Raw genomic sequence first — 16,580 nt, 5'->3', positions numbered from 1 at the left:
ATCCAGCAAGGTTTTATCTTGAAAAGAAAGTCTTGCATAGAAGTTATCAATAATGATATTACCAGGAAGCTCATGAATGGGGCATTTGAGCATTAAAGACTTCAATCTCCCCCATGCTTGGGCAATACTCTCTCCATCATGAGGCTAGAAATTATATATGCGGTTTCGGTCTTTGTGAATTTCACTTGGAGGATAGAATTTAGAATAAAATAGAGGCACAATATCCTTCCAATCAAGAGAATCACCATTCTTCAGCAATTTATATCAATGCGCCGCTTTACCAGACAGTGATATAGAGAATAGTTTCTTCCTAACTTCATCCATAGCAATACCTGCACACTTGAATAACCCGCATAATTCATGTAAAAACAGTAAATGATCTCCAGGATGGACAGTTCCATCCCCTTCATAGCGGTTATCCACAACACGTTCAATAATTTTCATAGGTATTTTGTATGGAACCTCTTTCTCACATGGCGCCTCATCCACTACCTTTGCAGTAGTAGTAGATTTTCCAAATAGGAATTCAAGAGAAGACCTCTCCATAATGAATTATAGCAGCAGGCAGAAGTAAAATCAGCACGTACAGTAAAAGTTTCCCTTACCAATTCCACTTACCAATAGCGCTTCACTCACCGGCAACGGCGCCAGAAAATAGTCTTGATGACCCACAAGTATAGGGGGTGTATCGTAGTACTTTCGATAAATAAGAGTGTCGAACCCAACGAGGAGCAGAAGGTGTTGACAAGCAGTTTCGATGAACGATTCACTGTAAATGCTCACAGACAAGTATTCAGGAGGTTTTGATATAGCAGATAAATAAAGTATAAGTAAATAAAATGCGAGAGTAATAGTTGCAGCGAGTGGCCCAATCCTTTTTAGCACAAAGGACAAGCCGGCTTGTTTACTTATAATGACAAAACGTTCTTGAGGACACACGGGAATTTAGTCTAGTGCTTTCGCTTCATATAGTTGATTAATCTTCATTGTTTTGATAAGTGTTGTGTTTGTGAACCTATGATAATGCATCGCCCTTCCTAGGACTAATACATACTTGTGATTATACCCCTTGCAAGCATCCGCAAATACAAGAAAGTAATTAAGATAAATCTAACCACAGCCTTAAACTCTGAGATCCTGCTATCCCTCCTGCATCGTTATACCAACGGGGGTTCAGGTTGCTGTCACTCCGACAACCCCACAATTAGCAAACGAATACAAGATGCATTCCCCTAGGCCCATAAAGGTGAAGTATCATGTAGTCGACGTTCACATGACACCACTAGAAGAATAACACCACAACTTAAATATCAAACCATTAAATATTACTCAACATAATTCACTACTAACATTTAGACTTCACCCATGTCCTCAAGAACTAAACGAACTACTCACGAGACATCATATGGAACATGATCAGGGGTGATATGATGATGAATAACAATCTGAACATAAACCTTGGTTCAATAGTTTCACTCAATAGCATCAATAACAAGGAGTAATCAATACCGGGAGAGTTTCCCCTATCAAACAATCAAGATTCAACCCTAGATGTTACAGCGGTGACGAGGTGCAGTGGTGGCGATGAAGGTGACGGTGGTGGAGATGATGGTGATGATGATCCCAATGAAGTCCAGCTCGATGACGGTGACGATGGCGTCGATTTCCCCCTCCGGGAGGGAATTTTCCCGGTGGATTTCAGCCTGCCGGAGAGCTCTTTTTCTATCTGGTGTTTTCCGCCCCGCAGAAGCGGCTGTGTCTCCTCGCGATTATTTCCAGCACCTTAGGTTTTCGGGTAGATGAAGTACGCGAAAGAGAGGCGGCCGAAGGGGGCAGTGGGCCCCCTCCCCACAAGGCGGCGCGGCCAGGGCAGGGCCCGTGCCGGCCTATAGGGGGCCCATGGCGGCCCTCCTCGGCTCCTCCTTTTTGCTGGCTCATTCTTCTGGAAAAATAAGATCTTCGGTGTAATTTCCGTCAATTGTTGATCTCCAGAAATATTGCATTCTGACGGTGCTTTTTGCAGCAGAATCCTGACTCCGGTGAATGATTCTCCAATAATCATGAAACATGCAAAATAGGTGAAATAACACAAGTATCATCTCTAAATATGAAATATATCAATGAATAACAGTAAATTATGATATAAAATAGTGATGCAAAATGGACGTATCAGTGGGAAACTAACTGGGCCGGCCCAACTGTGCTTACGATGCATGCGGCCCGCCTAACAGAGGGTCCTACTTGTTAGCGAGATTTAACCCACACCGAAACGGTACGCTGCCTGCGCCGCTGGATTAAAACCCAGATCGACAGCTGAGGCTCGTCGTCGTCATCGACAAAAAAGTCCGGCGAGCTAAACCTAGCCAGCGACAGTGAGGGTGGCTAGGGGCTTACCGGCGCTCCGGCGAGGCTCGTCGAGGCGGGCAAACGAACGAGGAGTCTCCGGCGGCTCGAACGGCACCAGCGGCGTCTCCAGGGGTGGTCGCAATCAACGTCTTGATCTTCAGAGGCTCCGGCGGCTACTCCGGCTAAATTGGGGCGGCTCCGGGGGCAATGTGGACGGGGAAGTGGTCGAGGAGAGCGAGAGGAAGGAGGGGAGCAAGGTGGTGTGAAGAATGGAGGCCGGGGCATCCTTGTTTTATAGGCGCGGGAGAGGAGCGGAGGGCACTGGCAGGTGGGTGGTGGTGATGGTGCTACAGAGGGGAGGAGCATGGGCGAGGGCAAGGGACGGTGCTGCGTCATCTGGCGATCATCGTGGTGGTCCTGGCGCAGCCGGGGGTGGACGGGAGCGTGCGGGTGACGTCGGTGTCCTTGTAGTACCGTGGCGGAGGTCGTCGACGATGACGACGGCTACAGGGCTCGGGCGGGGAAATGGAGGTGTCCTGGGGGCAGAAGCGGAGGTCAAGGCGAGGACGGAGGCGACGGGGCGAGCGCGTGCTCTGCAGAGCCCGTGGGCGTGGCCATGACGATCCTGGCATCTCTGGCCGGCATGGGCGTGGGCTGGTCTGGGCGCTACAGGTCTCCTCTTCGACCAGGGCGAGTACAGGCATGTTCAGGGTGCTGAGGCAAGCCTAATGGACAAGGTGAGGTGAGCCAGAGGGGAGAGGAGAGAGGGGTGGCATGGTGAGTGGCATGTGAGTGACATGGGCTTGACATGGTGCAAAATGAGCAAGGCACAAGGTTTGCAAGGACATGGTGAGGTCAAGGGGGGTTGGAGAACACTGTGGGTGACAAGAAGAAGCAAGGTTTAGGCTAAAATCCATTGGATATTAGAGGGTATGCACATAGATGAATTATGCACACAAGGTGTTTGTGTTAATGGCCGCAAGAAATTTAAATTTGAATTTGGCTAAAATATTTTATGGGTGTGATTCAAATAATTTTTGGCACTTCTTGATGACCTTGGTTTGAAAAATGGAGATGGTTTGATGAAAATCAAATTTGAGGTGATCTTGAATCTGTTTCAATGTTGTTACTTTGGATGCTTATTATAAGCAATTGAAAATGAGTTTGCAAGGTTGGCCAACACCAATGTGATCACCTTGATGTGTTCTTGGATGATGAGCAAAGAAATGAGAAAGTTTAGTTTAGAAAAGATTAACTACAGGGGCTCAAAGTAGGTACCCTGATATAATTGTCACAAGTGACCATTATCATATTTGCATTGAATTTTTATTTTTCTTTTGATTGGTTTTGCTTTTATTTGATTCAAATGTTATTATTTTTAGTTTATTAATGTTTTCAAACCCTCTAAACAAAGTAATCATGGCATAGGTTTAGATTTGCAAATGTGTCCATAGGCTCATATAAGATTCTATTTTTATTTGATTTTCTTTTTCTTTGTTTCTCTTCGATCCAAATAGGCATGGTTAGGGTTCATAAACATTGTCCAACACTTCAAACAAACATCATGGCAACATCACAACATTTATGCATGTACACTATGCACACAATTTAAAAATCAAACCAAGTTTTTATTGGCTCCAAAAATTTAGAATAAGAGAAATTCATTTTTCTTTATTTTTGAATTTTTGGGATGTTACATCATGTGCGCATGCACTACCACTACACTATTATTAGTAGCGTATGGCTTGGAGGGTCGGCAAGGTAGGCTGGCTAGGGCTACACTACATACTAGTAAGATTCTGGGCACGGTAATATTTCTACTAGTACATAATTAGTCTCTTGGCATGTGTATTAAAAACACTTTGTAACGATGAATTTTGTACCAACAATATTTATGTATTTTAAGAAATTTTTAGTCAAACGAAAAAAACGAAAAATGAGAACGACTTATTTATTGGAATGGAGGGAGTACTTGAAAGTATGAAGATGATCTCTCGAGTTCATGCCATATGATACGTAGAATACACGGCACATAGGGTACTTCTTCTCGTATCGCCCACAAAGTATGTATCAATATAACGACAAGGCGTTTCTGAACCCGAGCTCATATGCTCCTGTTTGAATAAGAGAATCGAAAAAATAGCAAACAAATCGAAAAATTTCTGAAATTTTTGTACAATGAACATGAATAAGTGTTCTAGTTGCATAGCAAAAATCTCCAAGAAAGGACATACTTTCAAATTTCTGAAATTTTTGTACAATGAGTATGTAGTGGTCTGTTCAAAAAAGACAAATCGGAGTGATGTAAGCAACAAATCTTGATGTTTCAAACATCACCACATTTTGTCTTTTTGCATAGAACACTACATATGTATTTTCTTGGTGATTTTTGGTGCGCATCTAGAACACATGTTCATGTTCATTGTGCAGAATTTCAGATTTTTTTTTAATTTAGTTGCTATGAGTTTGGGTTCATAACTGGTTTTTCGTACATATAAGGCCTTTCACAATGCATCGTTTCTTAGCACGTTATCATATGTAACTATGCATGTTATGAAACAACTACCACAATGCATGGTTTCTTAGTGTTGTATCTAAATTTAATAAATTTGGGCTCATGCATGCATGTGATTGACCTAGAAATGTATTTTGCATATGGTTGCGTGCAAGTGTTGTATCTTAGCTATAGTAAGATACAACAACCACGTCTTTCATCATTAATTATGGTACCACATCATCACTTTGCCTATGATACATCACTAAGGCTACTCATGGTGGGGAGTAACATAAGGTGGTGTCATGCATAAGTTACTAGTCCATGTTACTACCTCCAGGGCTCCTTTGATTCAAAGAATTTGCATAGGAATTATGTAGAATTTGGTTTCTATGGGAAAATTTACTGTTGTTTGATTCATACGAACATATCCTATAGGAAAAATTCCTATAGGAATCTTGTAGTGTAATTTATATAGGGAAAAAGCATTAGCTCATACCTCATGAAAAAATTTCTTTGCTACAATCAAACACAGTTCATCTTTTTATAGGATTCAAGTAGATATGTTATTCCAATCCTATACCTTTCCTATTCATATGCTTTTTCTCACTTATTAATTTGTACTCATTGTATGATTTCTGCCACCCTTTGCCTGCCCTAGCATGCATTCCTTCCTGTCTATGGATCCAGTGGCATCTAGCTGGACTAGCTAGCCTGCTCACCGTCTCGTCTGACCTCATAAAAAAAAACAAGGTGCTTGTTTTATTTTTTCGGGGAAGAAGCTGCAGGTTATTGGATAGGAAACTATTTCGCCACGTGAAGCCTCAGACATATGGTCTCCTGTCCTGGGAGAAGTCTGGGTGTCCTAGGAAAACGCCATCCCAATCCTTGCGTCCTCGTTCACTACGACGGACCACCCTTTGGAATTGCTGTTCTTCTACTCCTATGCTACTTCGGCGAGAGGAGATTCGGCGCGGCTTTCGTCGTAAATAACGGCAAATCTATCTCCTCCAGCTGCGCGCTTCATCTATGCACGGGCCGCTAGCTCGGAGCAATCAAAACCTCATCGGAAACAGCACGCTTTCTAGAACGGCCGCATGCGATGGCGTTGAAGTTGAATTGAATCCACTGATCGATGCCTATGCTTCTCAATTTCCAGCTACCAATGCCCTCAGCAGATGCTCCAGCTAGGAGAGAGACACAGAGAGATCTGCCATCTGCGCACGTAGGCGGCAGTGCTGCTAGGCCGGAGCGAGCGAGGTGGGATTTGACTAGTATTTGGAAGGTAGCACTTGGACCGGACCATGCGCGCGCTTATTTCTCCAGTCTCCAGGCAGGCATACACATGCAGTGCATCCTCATCCGATCCGGCGATTTTTGGTGCACCGGCCTGTCGGGATTGTGCAGTTTGACCGTCCAATGACATACGCGCGGAAAAGCCTATGTATCGCCCATTAGCGGCGGGGAATACGCCCGCTAACGGCGCGATTTGGGCCGCGCCCCATTAGCGCCGTATCGCTTTGGTTTTCTCCGGTTTTGGGAGTTCCTGCACGGTAATTTTTGTTTTATGCTGTTCTTCGGTTAAAATGGTTTTCTGATTGTTTTTATTTCGGTTTTTCGTTTTTCTGTTTTTTCGTTTTCATTTTTTTTGTGAACACAATTTTGTTTGAACTGAATTTTTTTTGAACAAAGAAGTTATAAATAAAATTAAAACATTTTTTGAATCTGAATATTTTTTTACTAAAAATCATGATGCTTCCAAATATGGATCTTTTTTGAAATAATAGGAAAAAACTAATAAATGATGCCTTATTAGGCTGGCCGAACAGGCCGCCCGGGATGGAGGCAGCCTCTTGCGAGCGATGGTTCGTCGCTCCCGCTAATGAGCGGGGTATATGTGCCCCCATGCGTGCGGCCGGTGAGGCCACATGAGATAGATAGGCCGAGTCCAATTCCAATGCTAGCCAATAACCGGCCGCTGCTGTGCATGGGAGCACCTATTGCCCGCTTTAAGCGGGAGCAAGTCTCCCTTCCGCGTGAGCACTAGCTTATGGGCCTCCCGGCAGCGGCCCAACAAAAGGTACTCGCTCTTTTTTTGTTATCTTTTTTATTTCTTTTATTTTCTGTTTTCTTTTTCATTTTTAAATCTAAAGTTTTAGAAAACCGAACATTTTTCAAAAATATTTTTTTAAAAAAGTAAACATTTTTAAAACTGAACATTTTTTTACAATGATACAAATTTCAAAGTGAACATTTTTTTAAACTGAACATTTTCAATATGTAAACAAATTTAAATTTTGAACAAATTTTGAATCTAAACAAATTTCAAAGTTGAGAAAGTTCAAAAATTAAAATCTGAACAAATTTCAAAAAATTGAAATTAGAAATTTTTTCATATATGAACAAATTTCGTAGTCTAAACAAATTTTGATATTAACAAATTTCGTAGTCCGAACAAATTTCGAATAAGAACAAATTTCATAGTCTGAACAAATTTCGAAATTTGAATAAACTTTAAATCTGAAAAAATTCAAGAAATTTTGAAATTGAAAAGGTTCACAATAAACTGAACAGAAAAACGTTGAGAAAACTGAAATCGTAAGGAATGGGGAAAAAACGAAAAACGAACCTGAAGCATAAGGGGACGAAACGGGAGCGCCTAATCCCCGCTTTAAGCGGGAGCGAAGGTCCCTCCCGCTGAAGCGATGTCTCCATGGGCCAAACCGACGCGGCCCAAGAAAAAGGTACAGCTTTTCTTTTTTCCTTTATGTTTATGTTTATGTTTCTTTTTCTCTTTTCTCCTTTTGGAAAACATTTTTAAAATCTAAAGTTCTAAAAACAAATATAATATTTTCGGAAATTTAAATTTTTTAATTGGAACATTTTTTGAATTTGAACATTTTTAAAAAATGAGTTTTTAACATGAACATTTTTTAGAAATAGCTTTTTTAGATTTGAACATTTTTAATTAAATATTTTTAAATTTGAACATTTTTTATATTTCAACATTTTTTAATTTCAAACATTTTTAAAGTTGAACATTTTTAAAATTTGAAAGTTTTTATATTTGAACATTTTTTGTATTTGAATTTTTTAAATTTCAAAATCATTTTCAAATTTGAACATTTTCTTAAATTTCGAAAATGTAAAAAATAAAAGGGAGAAGACCAAAAAACAGAAAAAGAAAAATGAAAACCAGTAAAACCGAAAAAAACCAGAAGAAACCAGAAGAAACCACGAAATCAGGAAAACCGGACCGGATGTTTCCAGAAACTTCCCAAAAACCAGCAGAATAAAAAAAACCAACTGAAAACCATGTACTGCTGTTGTAGCTAAATGGGCCGGCCCAACCTATCGGGTTCTGAGCGGAACGCCGGATAACGCCCGCTATAAGCGGCGAATAGGTTTCGCCAGACGAAACAGTCCCTCCTCTTGTTAGATGGGCCTGGCACAGAACTGCTTCCCTAAGAGCATCTCCACTCGTCTCCCCGACGAGGCCCCCGAGCGACGTTTTTTCCATCCGGACGGCGTAATTCGGCCCACTCGCGCCCCGGTTCCTCGTTTTCGTCCGGATTTGGCCCTTCATCCATCCGGCGAGCCCACGCCATCCCCGGTCCCCCGGGGCGCGCTCGGGGACTCCGGACGAAAGAATTTGGCGTGAAACGTCGTGTGGACCCACGTAGTCGGCGACAGGAAAACCAAATCCTATTGATTTTCCCTCCAATTTGCTTGCATATCCCCATTCTCTCCCGCCGAAGTCCATTCTCCTCCTCGTCTTCCAGTTCCAGTTCCCGGCCTCATCTTCTCGTCCACCACCGCTCTCCTCCTCGTCTTCTCATCCACCACAATGCTGCCGAAGGCGACGACGAGGAAGCCGCGGGCGAAGAAGGAGCGGCCGCCGGGCATGACGAACGCAGAGTGGGCGGCGGACGAGAAACGGCGCGAGGTCGAAACAAGCGGCAGGGCAGAGAGGGTGAAAAAAGCCGCCACCAAGAGGGCGGCGGCGGCGGCCCAGGACGAACAAGCGAGGAAGATCAGCATGGCCATGAGCATGGGCCATGTTCCCGGCGGCGGCAGCGGCGCCATGTTCCCCGGCCAATGGCCGACGCAAGGTACAAGCAGTTCCCCGTCGTCCTTCTCCCCTTCGATGTACTCGCCGTCGCCGCCTGCCATGTTCCAAGAGGGCGCCTACGTCCAACCGTCCAGGTTCACGCCGTCGCCGCCCGAGCTTGACGTCGGCAGCGGCGGCCAGTTCGAGGGCACCTCGTCGGCCCTGCGACGAGGGCCGCTCCCGTTCGGTGCGATGGCGGCGCCGAACGACGAAGAGATCCACGAGATGATCACCTCCGGCTCCATGGCCGCCGCTGCGAGCCCGGGGTTCTTCATGGCCACCGCCGCTGCGAGCCCGGGGTTCTTCACGTAAGAGGAGGCGAGGGCGACGGCAGCTGTCGCGGCGCACAACGAGTATGGGGAGGATGTTGCCGACGGAAGCCAAGCCGTCGAAGAAGAAGACGAAGAAGAAGAACAGCCAACTCAAGCCGCCGCCAACCTGTCGAAGGGGAAGAAGAAGAGGAAGAAGGACTCGCCGCCTGCCGAACCGCGTATCAAATGGACGCCGAAGGAAGAGGAGTGCCTCGCCGAAGCTTGGATGACCGTGTCCATGAACGGCATAACCGGGGCCAATCAGTCGTTCGACACATATTGGCTTCGAGTGAAGCAGGCGTTCGACGAACGCAAACTCGTCGATCCCTACTTCAACAAGACGAACATGAACGTGTACCGGGGAGACAAGGAAATGGCCACCCATTGGGGGATCATGCAGACGGCGTGCAGCAAATGGCACGGCATACAGGAGGAGGTCGAAGAACGGCCGATCAACGGCCACGACTTGGAGCAAAAGGTATGCTCCGTTGACCCTGCATCACCGAGGTTAGCTGTGCACCGTGTACATCGTCGTGAGCTGACCCGTATCGCCGTACTCTTTTTCCCCAGCTGCGCCGTGCTTTGGACATGTACATGGACGACACCGGCATGCAGTTCAAGTTCCTGAACGTCTACGCCCGCCTCGAGAACTGCGAGAAGTGGAAGGAAACCCGCAAGACCCTCTCGAAGAGCAAGACCGAGCAGTACAACCCCGACGCTCCGGCGGCTGGCACGGCGGAAGGGCGCCCTGAACTCGGCCAGAAGAAGCTCAAAGAGCTCAAAAAGACGGGCAATCCCGCCGACAGGATGCAGGCGTCGATCGACAAGTGCTGGGCCGACTTGAGGACGCACGCCGACGGGAGGAACGACAAGTTCGACGGCAGGTGGCGGGAGATGCTCGCCAACCAAGGCGTCCGGATCGCCCTGCAGAAGACGACGGCGGCGGCGAAGAAGAAGAACACAGACTTGGCGTTCCTGATGGGCGGCGGCAACATGGAACTGATGGACGAGGAGACGAGGAATTGGTACCAGTGCCACCGCAGCGACATCCTCCGAGCCACTCCGGCCAGTCCTTCGTCGTCTCCGCCGGCTCCTACCTCGTCTTCCTCACCGTCTACCTCGTCGACTGCCGCTGCTTCGACGTCCACTGCCGCTGCTTCGTCGTCGACTGCCGCAGCCGCTTCGACCACGGCGTGTGAGGAAACTGGTCCGTTGGACACCGCCGTGCCGCCGGGACTGCCGATGAGCCTGTTTCCGTGTAATTTCCCTTCGATCGCCGATCTGTGGCTGATCCTTTTGCTCCTTTTGCCAATCAACTGGCCGTACTTGTAGCGCGAGACGACGCTTTGTTTGAATTTAAACTATGTCCGCCGAACTCCGGGTGGACGACTAGAAATACGGTACTCCCCACGACTTTATTTCGTCTAATCCGGCGGTTGTTTCGTCCGGATTTCGCCGTGGGGAGCGCCAACGAGTGGAGATGCTCTAAGCGGCGTCCCAGGTATCCTCCGCATTAAGCGGAGAATAGGGTTTGCCGTTGTGCATGCATGCATCGCCGCGATTGCATGCGAGAACAGGCGGTAGACTTGAGCGTGATAAGTTGTGCGGGTCAGTTTTAGGCCTCCTCTCCCATGTTCCTAGGCGGCATGGCCAGGGGGGAACAGCCCAAAGCCACGTTGTGCGCTTTGTTTTATTGTTCACAAGGAAGTTGGCTATATATTTCGGGCAACTATTGCTTTTTTGTTTGGTTGCCTAAAAATATGGTTTGTAAGCAATTGATTATCTCATAGGAACTTTGGTGAGGTTACTTACTATTACATCCGATAATACACAGAGCTGTCATAAGAAGAGCAGTTTCAAGACCATCAGTAACACGATCACGGTGATAAAATCACTAGAGATATCTATTTTGGTGCCCCTCGTTGCTTAGTTTTCTAATCACTTTTGTCCAGGCTATAATCATTTGCACACGTTTTCCATGTCTCTTGTGTGAAACTCTCAAAAGTGCTCAAACGACATGTTACCGTCAGGTCGACAACTTTGGCAGCTACCTTCTTACTAGTGGGGCCACGTAGAGTCCGCTCCCGCAATGACACGTAGTACCGGCCATCTCTCTCTCCCCCTGAGCATTGACCTACCCTTGACCAAAACATCGACGTGTGGGTTCGGTACATCCAATGACAAATGGGGCAATGATGCTGAGTCAAGTGGTAATACACGCGTACAAGTATATTTTCAGACGGAGCTCCGCAGCGATGGCACAAACGAGGTGGCTTGCACGGTGCCAAGATGAGAGCGGCGTCCATAAAGAACTCCATGAAGTGAGACCAGACGCATAAGATAGAAAGGAACTAGACGTGTTCAATGGTGGCAAGAAGAGAAGAAATGATGGAGGACATCGACGGCAACCTCAAACACTTTCAGTGACAGACACGAACATGAGCAATGTAGAGAGAACTAGTGTCTCTCCCACTAGTAGGGCAAGCGCTATAGGAGAACGCTCATTGGCAGTGCACCCATCTAAGCGCACGCGACCAATATTAGTAGTCGCGTGCAAAAAACGCGCACGCAACTGGTATGCGCGTAATGGTAGCGTAGCGGAGGGTAGCGCACGCGACTAGTATGTGGGGGCCGGCTGTACTTAGGTCCAGAAAGTACCCATAGCGCGCCAACGATGGCAAGCGACTGCTATCTCCATACCGATCGCGTGTGCTTTTTCCTGCCCGCTTCCACTATATTTGGCTGACGGCCGCGAATCAGCCAAAATACTAGCCGCGTGCCTCATTTTGGGCACGCTACTACTATCAACTTAGTAGTAAAGTGTCCTATTTGGGCACCCTACTACTAGTTCTCAGGATTTGTACCCCCTACATCGATATCGCCTTTTCAGTTTTCAAAAAAATCATAGAAAATGTGAGAAAATTGAAAAAATAAAATGCTTTGAGATGGCCATGTTTTATGTCATCTAGTTTTAAGAAAAATTAACAAACATGAATTTTAATATATTATGAAAAATGGGATCATGTCTTGGTAAAACGGTTTTTCTGGTCGCATATGTCCTTCGATAAAAATCTTTAATATGTGAAAATGTATCTAACCCTCTGGGTGTTTAGCGATTTTTTTTTAGATTCCAAAAAACCGAAAAGAAAAACTTAGTTTTTTCATGTTTTAGAAGAATTTGCAAAAAAATCCGAGAACTGAAAAGTTGAAAATTTTCAAAAAAAAACCTTCCCTCTCTATCATTCCAAACTTTCTCCTTCTCCTCTACCCCTTCTCCATCTTATCCAATCTTTCTCTTCTCCTTCTCCACCTTATCCCCTCCTCCTCTTCCCCTTCTCCACCTTATCCCCACCCCATCTCTTCCACTTCTCTACCTTATCCCCTCCTCCTCTTCCACTTCTCTACCATCTCCCCATTGATGACAATCTCTTCTCCGTCGACGGCGACCGCCTCCTCTTCGACAACGGCGACCACCTTCGATGCGCTGGTGCCCGACCTTCTACACCTCAACCATGGTCCACTGCCCACTTCGATGCCTGACCTACTCCACCTCCGACACTCTCCTCCGTCGACAACCTGCTCCAACGCCTTGCTCACACCACTACCGATGCCTGCTCCTGCCACCTGCTAATGGCCATCTCCTCTCGTAAACGCTAGAAGGAGGACTTGATTGCTTTCTTTTGGTTTTTAGGGTGTTTTTGTATAAAATCATGTGGACAGCTGGGCACAGGTCCTAACTTTTTATACTAGCAGTGGACTAGACAAGCGCACGCGACTAATATGTTATTGGCAGCGAGCCGATCGAGCGTGCTCGCGACTAGTACATGTCATACTAGTCACGTATAGTGTTAGCACGTGACTAGTAGAGCCTTACCACTAGAGAGGTACCGGTTGGCACGCGACTGGTAGGGTTTTCCCTACTAGTGTCCTTTCTAGCGTGGATAGATGGGTGCTAGGGGAGTGTGGTGGAGAATGGAAAGAACTAGCGACGGTCTGTGGCATTAAATATAGTCGTGGTGGTGTGTCCATGGCCACAACAGCGTGAATGTTCGGCATTCGCCTCAGCGTGCACGTTTGGCATTGGCCTTTGTGGTATTCCGGGTGTGTCACTGATCGAGAGAGGAAACATGAGTGAGGGTGCATCGCCGATGGTAACCAAGAAGTGGCGGCAAGCATAGACGAGTCGTGCCATGCTACACCCATGGTGTCGTTGCCTATTCGACAGTACCTCAGAGGAGGGATCCTCACGAGGGGGAGAAGAAGTAGGGGGCATAGGGCGGAGAGTCCTCGGGACGGTGGTACGCGATTTACCCAGCTTCGGAACACCTTCTCGAGGACAGAGCCTACTGCTGCTTGTCTGGAATTATATGGGCGCTTTCGCGGTGTTACAATGAGTTGTGGTTGTGCCTCTAGGGCTCCCGGGATCCGTCTTATAAAGGCGTACAGATCTAGGGTTTACACGAGGAGTCCTAGCCGGAATATAAGTTTCCTCACTACGGTACATTATCTTGCCATGTACGTCAAGGATCCGCCTCCTCTTACATGTCGCACCGGATCCGACTACCCCTAATGGGCCAGGCCGGATCCGACTCCCAGTGTCGGTTCGGTGGATCAGGCTCCTTGTTCCAGGGCTGGACTTCATCCATCTTGATCTACATCAACTGGGCCGCCCGGTGGGCCTCATGCCACCATCACCGTCTTTGGGCCACCCGGGCATGCCGGATCTAGGCACTGTCGATGGTACACCCATGAAGTATACCCACAATAGTAGCCCCAGAGTTCTCCGAGATTCACCTCTTGTTCCCTCCTTGCTGAATCATCTTTGCTTCCGACAATCCTCTTTGGTAAAATGGGGAAACTTGAAGAACCCCAACTTCATGATTTCTTATTTCCCAGCCTTCATGCCGGAAAAAACCCCCATCCCGCGGGACTTCATCCATCGACATCATTTTTTCAACGTGTCTCCGGGTTACTCCCATGCAGAGATAACACGGCTGGTCGTATTTAAATTGGTACCCGGAACCTCAAAAAGTTCAAACGGTTCCGCCAATCTTGGTGCCATTTTCGGGTGATTCGAGCGGTAACTTATCCTTAGCCATTTTTACCGCTTAGTGTTTTTGACACGTGTCAACCATCCAACGGCGCGACGCTTGCATTCCGACCACAGGATGCAGAGCACGAATCTCTTCCCCCAGCCTATAAATATCTCATTGTCCACCCCTAATCACCCATTCACCCCCTTTTCACCTCTCAGCGTAGCGCCGCCTCCGAGCTCCACCTCCGTCGTACCGGAGTTCGCCAGAAGATTGCCAGAGTCCGAATGCCGCCGTGAGGGGTTCATCGAGTTCGTACAGTTCTTAAGTTCGGCGAGCCACCGCAGCAAAACCTCACCGCCGGCGACTCTGACCACCGCGGAAACCATTCCGGTAAGTTCTTCGAGTTTCAGTCTTTTCGCCGTTCTTGGTAGGGATGACTTAGGGCGTAAAAACGGATCCGGCTAAAGTTTAGCTATCTCGCATTTTTCGTAGCTGTCTTCTTCAACTCCGCCTCCATCAACGTCCGAGCCTATCACGGCGACTCCAATCTCCTACGTTCCTCCGCCCTTTGTCCCCGTTCAATTGGATCCTTCCAAGGACTCAAAGAGAGAAGCCAAAGGAAAATGGTGGCCCTGCACCACTACAGAGACTGAGCTCCGCAACCTCGAGGCGGAGAGATTCTTGAAACCCGGATCCTGGCGATCGGTTCCGGGTGCCCTGACTCCTGCTCCCGAAGTCGGAGAATGGGTGGTGACCAAGGCGTTGATTGAGCGAGGCTTCTCGCTTCCGCCCAGCAATTTCTTCACGGAAATCCTGAAGGCGTATCAGCTGCAACCGCACAACATCTCGCCCAACAACATCTTGGCCATCAGCAACCACGTCACGCTCCGCGAGGGCCACCTCCGGGTAACCCCCGACATTCAACTATTTCAATATTACTTCTCCGTCAAGAAGTATACCCACAACGCATGGTGGCGTGCAAGTTCGTCAGTGAGAGATAAAGAGAGAACGTCGATCTCTGGTTTGGCGAAATGAGGTGAGACATGAGGCTGAGGGGTGCGTTGCCGGCAGTGACCAAGAATTCAAGCATGGCGGTGACTGCCATTCTTACAATGCCGATATCGGCATCGACATCGTTTCGACGTTGTGGTGCTCGGATCAAGGTGGGGTTTATTTCTTGTATGCCAAAGAAAATTTGAAACAAGTTTTCCGTTGAAGGTTAGGTAAAATTTGAAAGTTTGGGTAAAAAAAAATCATAGAAAATCTCTACAAAACAAGTTTTTATCTACCACGGAAATTTTTTGTCGGCTAAGGGGTGTTTTTTGTTGCTAACGAGTCTAAGGCAACAAAACGGGTTATGTGGTGTCTATCATGTCATCTAAGGATCCACCATGGATTTCCGCATTGATGGGTCTTTTCGACAATAGTCAACTCAAAATTTGAGCTGTGTGCAAAGGAGAATTCTTTTTACAGAAGAGGTTTTGGCAGAATTCGGCGATTAACCGGTGACTAAAGACAGAATGATTTTTGTTTGTATGTATGATTGCAAGACGGATAGAGATATTGAAAGGAAGAATATCTAGTTGAACAAAAGGCAGATTAGAGAGACACATGTGTCCTTAAGTATCCTCCTACAACCGGGATATACGGGTCATATTAAAATCCCAAAATCCCAGGGCGGTCCAAGAACCACCCTGGCCACTCTGTAGATCCACCCATGTACAGAAAACACATGTCGCCAATTCTTTAGTCATCATCCGTGACAAAAAAAAAAATAAACATCGGGGAAAAAGGCCGTCCATGGTGGACAAGTGTAGCGCAGTGGTTGGTCAACAGCCGTGATGAAAAATAATCGCCGCAGGCAGAAGGTCATATATGGAAGCCATGTGACACCCTCCCATTTGTCGATGTGCCACAATTTTATTTGTCCATGTGTCATCCTCTGATTGGACCATGTGGCGTCCTCTGATTAGTCCATGTGTCCATGTGATGGGTCCATGTATCGTCATGCGATTGGTCACGTGTCCTCCGATTGGTCCACTAGGGGTGATGAAACCATTTTGCCTGCACGTGATGACGTCATCAAACATTGGTAACAACATCTTGCATGCGACGTTTTGTAAACGTCACGAGTCCGATGACATCATTAACGGAGCATGTGATGTCAGTAGGCACCACTAACTACTGTCGTGATGCCGTCGACATGTGTCACCATGCGTGACGTTTTCGTGATGAAAAAAATGTCACGGGTGAGTGAGCCTAGGCTGGGGTGATCCAGTTGG

This window comes from Lolium perenne, chromosome 5 (assembly GCF_019359855.2).
Source record: "Lolium perenne isolate Kyuss_39 chromosome 5, Kyuss_2.0, whole genome shotgun sequence".
NCBI lineage: Eukaryota > Viridiplantae > Streptophyta > Magnoliopsida > Poales > Poaceae > Lolium > Lolium perenne.
Note: the sequence above shows the minus strand (reverse complement) of the source record.